The sequence below is a fragment of the Argentina silus genome (genome assembly GCF_951799395.1).
Source record: "Argentina silus genome assembly, chromosome: 8".
NCBI classification, from domain to species: domain Eukaryota; kingdom Metazoa; phylum Chordata; class Actinopteri; order Argentiniformes; family Argentinidae; genus Argentina; species Argentina silus.
Window position 1 is genome coordinate 15,789,050 of NC_139662.1, and position 4,655 is coordinate 15,793,704.

Below are 4,655 nucleotides of genomic sequence, written 5' to 3' on the forward strand. Positions count from 1 at the left end.
CACCATCATTACACATTTCACAGCCACAGCCACAGTGAATGATCCACACACAAGCCTACAGCAAATGTTTCTAGACGAGAGTAACTTTTGCTCATGTGTGTCTGTCTCCCTCTGGTGGTCAGCATATGACAGCTCACCTCTGAAGCCCCCGGGCCGTAGGAGATTAGCTCTTACTGTGTGTAGTGTTCATTGTGTGTGTAAAACAGCCTCCCTGAATGATCATTGTGATGCTTTATCATTTGTATAGGTTGTTAATCCCCCCTGAGGAGATGAAGAAAGTTTGAAAGTTTCCTCATTCCATTCCATGCATTACAATGAGCCCGTCCTCCAATTTCTATCTCTACTAGCCTCCCCTGAGTACTGTATGCTTCAGTCAAATCTTCATCATCTTCATCATCATCTTCATCATCATCATCATCATTGTGAAGGACAGTCCTTCACTTGTCTAAGACCAAGGCACTCTGAATCATGTGTTGACTCTTCAGACAGACAGACAGACAGACAGACAGACAGACAGACAGACAGACAGTCAGACAGACAGACACAGAGAGACAGAGAGACAGAGACAGTATTGTGTGTTTGTATTTCTTTTCCCATTTCCAATCGACTCCCCCTAGCCTGATGGATTGCCAACTGCACCCAACCCTGCTGCTAATGGCTAGGTAATCATCTCTGTGTTCTCATTGGTTGTTGTGTTAAGGGTGGCAGACTGACTGAGGTGTTCTTCGTTCTGATCAAGGTTAGTGTCAGATGTGTCCTCAAACCAGCGTAGGCCTGTGCTGACAATGGTTGATTCGCTCTGCAGTTTTCCAACGTATTTCGACGGCTTTTAAGCTATTAATTCTCAGTTACTGTTTTTAGGCCTTTTATATGTTGAGTATCACATAACACAGTTCTATCACAATAATTAACTGGAAAGAGAGATAGAGAGAGAGTGAGAGAGAGAGAGGTTGCAACATCACAGGCTGTGGGTACCCATACAGAGCAGCAGGTGGCGGTAGAGAGACATCCAACAGGACAAGGTGAGTGACAGAGAGGTTCTCCTGCACTGCGCCTCCCGGTGCTGCGCTCTACGGCAGACCCATCGTTACATCAACCCTGCAGTCACGCTGCAACACACACACACACACACACACACACACACACACACACACACACATCGACCCTGCAGTCAGGCCCCATACAGACACACACACACACACACACACACAGATTTACTGTTATATCAACCCTGCAGTTACTCCCACTATTGCACATGTCTTTGTTTCTACAGCAATGACTCAGTGGTGTGTAGTTTTCTACTGTACTGTATTGAACACTTCATAATTTATTCATGATTTATTATTTTCAATTTTCTTTATGGCAACCGTAAAATCAATGAAGATAATAGTTAACAGATTGTTCAGTGTAAACAGATGAATTAAGCTCCTTCACGGTGTTGTATTTATATGATCCAATCAATTGATCATAATGCTATTTTTGTCAACAATTGACACAATAGTAGCTTTATACCTATTGATACAAATAATAGATGTTTTTTGCGGTGGAGGTGGCGGTGATATTGCTCTCTTTCATAGTTGTTCAGTTTTATAATGTCATAACTGCATTTTATTATAATGGACTAATTATCCTGGCGTTGGAAATGTGCTTACTGGGCGACCGGTCTCTTCATAGACTTATACAGTGTGTAACCTTGACGTGCAATTGCTGTTACATTTGGAAAGATTTCATTTCAGAATCCTCACCTTGCTTGGGAGTCTGTTGATAAGCCTCTTTCTTGTAAAACCAACATAGTTACAGGGAACATATACAGTTGATGTAGTAGTTCCCTACCCCTACCCTACCCCTACCCTACCCGCGGGTCGGTCAGTGGGGACTTCAGTAATCCTTCCCAGGATGCACCCCTGCGAGGAGCAGGAAGCAGGGTAATCATATTAGCCAGCACTTCACTAAATAAAGCAGAAGGCCTTCTCATCACGCAGCCACTAAGTGGCCCGCAGGGGCACTACGGCAAGGTGTGTGTGTGTGTGTGTGTGTGTATGTGTGTGTGTGTGTTTGTATGTGTGTGGTGTGTGTGTGTGTGTGTGTGTGTGTGTGTGTGTGTGTGTGTGTGTGTACCCATCGTAGAGTCAATGATACATATTTATCTTTGTGAGAGACACACCACCATGATACAAACCTAACTGTGACATCCAAAGCACTCTACTGAAGCAGAAGGGTTGAATCATCAGATTTCCTAAAAGATTAATAATTCACTTAGGAATCATATTTCTTGTAAAACATAATACACCATATGAAAGATCCTTGCGGAAAGATATGATTTTCACACACAAACATCTGCACGCGCATACTGTACTTTATTAATAAAATGCTTCCCCCAGTTTGGAGCACCTGGTCCCCTGTGGCGCTGAGTCCATCAGACTTGCTGTCTGAAGCTGTTTCTGCCAGAGGAAATCTCTACATGGCTGAAATATGAGCTTGTTATAGAGAGGGGGAGAGAGAGAGAGAGAGAGAGAGAGAAGGTGGGGAGGAGGGGGGGGGGGTAGGTTTGTGTGAACTCTGTCTCAGTGGTCTCCCATGCTCTTTATCAGGGCAGGGTTCTGGTAGTCTTTATCAGGGCAGGGTTCTGGTGGTCTTCATCAGGGCTGGGTTCTGGTGGTCTTCATCAGGGCTGGGTTCTGGGGGTCTTCATCAGGGCTGGGTTCTGGGGGTCTTCATCAGGGCAGGGTTCTGGTGGTCTTCATCAGTCAGACCACTCTATTCTGGGATGGCACTGAGGTCAGCACATCCAAACCAGTCAAGGGCAGGGATCACCTCTAGCTCCACAGAGACAGCACACACACACACACACACACACACACACACACACGCACACACACACACACACACACACACACACACACACACACACACACACACACACACACACACACACACACTGTGAGTTATGACCTAGTCACTCTGTTGGTTATTATAGAGGGAGTGACTGTGTGTGTGTGTGTGTGTGTGTGTGTGTGTGTGTGTGTGTGTGTGTGTGTGTGTGTCCACCCAAAATCTGCAGCTCTGATACCCTGTCTCGATGACAGTGATGAACGGGCCAGTCGATTTTCATGACATCCCCCGTGAGTGCAGTGGAACATTCCTGCTCCCTAAGGTGAGAGAAAGAGAGAGAGAGAGAGAGAGACAGAGAGACAGAGAGAGAGAGAATATTGTCATTTCTCAAGTGGACTAAAAACCCCTCAATCACTGACAACAGACAAAGAGAGGTTGAATGTTTAGCATTGGCTAAATAAATAAAATAATAAGGAATTATTAAATCATATGCGTTGATAAGAGCAAACCTCTGTGCTGAATAGATGGTTCATATTGTTTCTGATTCACAGGGAGGCAGACTTCAGACAATTTCCACATTTGATATTGTGTGTGTCCGTGTGTGCGCACGTGTGTGTGTATATGTGTGTGCGCGCGTGCATGTGGAGAATTGAGTGGTCAGTGTTTCCAGAGACTGAGGGCTGTGTAGTATTTCTGGTAAAAGTCCTGCAGTACATCGATCTGGAGAGGCTGTAGTGGAGGAGGAGGAGGGAGGAAGGGGAGGCTGTGGAAGGCTAAGGGAGGTAGAAATCGGAGGACGGACTCATTGTAATGCATTGAATGGAATAAGAAATGGTACTGTATCAAACACACATGTTTGCATGGAAGGGAATGAGTTATAGTATTAAACACATATTCCATTCCATGCATTACAATAAGCCCGTCCGCCGATTTCTACTTTCCTCAGCCTCCACTAGAGGTCTGAGATACCTCTCTCTGAGTCTGGCTCTGACAATGGAGGAGATAGTGTCATATACACTCTGTTATCTTTATTACAACAAATGAGACTTCTAGGTATGTTTTTCAAAGTATTCAGACAAAGAAAAAGAGAGATTTGTGAAAGTTGATAAGATTAGGATAGACACGTGTATGTGTGTGTGTGTGTGTGTGTGTGTGTGTGTGTGTGTGTGTGTGTGTGTGTGGCGGGGGGGAGGTGGTTAGGGTTGGTGGGGGTGGTGAATAAGTTCACACTGCGTAGCTCTCTAATGAAAATATTAATTTAATGAACAGAGAGCGTTGTCTTGATCCTAGCCCCAACGGCCCGTGAAATGACTCTGTGTGTGTGCGTGTGTGTGTGCATATGCATGTGTGCGTGTGTGTTAGTGTGTTAGTGTGTGTGTGTCTGTATGTGTGTGTGTGTGCCCAGCGGTGACGGCCAAGAGACAGGTCGCCCAGTAAGCACATTTCCAACGGCAGGATAATTAGACCTCCACAGAATAACGCTGGGCTTATTACCGTCTCAACACACACACACACACACACACACACACACACACACACACACACACACACACACACACACACACACACACACACACAGACACACACACACACACACACACACACACACACACACACACTCATAACGCTCCCAGGATCAATGTAGTTCATTAGAGCGTTGCTGCTCCTCTCTAAATAAGACCTGGGAGGATGGGGGGGAATCTCCTCCCTCCTCCCCCCCTCACCCCCTCCTCACCCCCTTCCTCCCCCTCCCACCCCTCCTCTCTCGTCTCGACTCACCCCTCCTCTCTCCTTGCCCCCCCTCCTTCCCCTCTCCCCCCTCC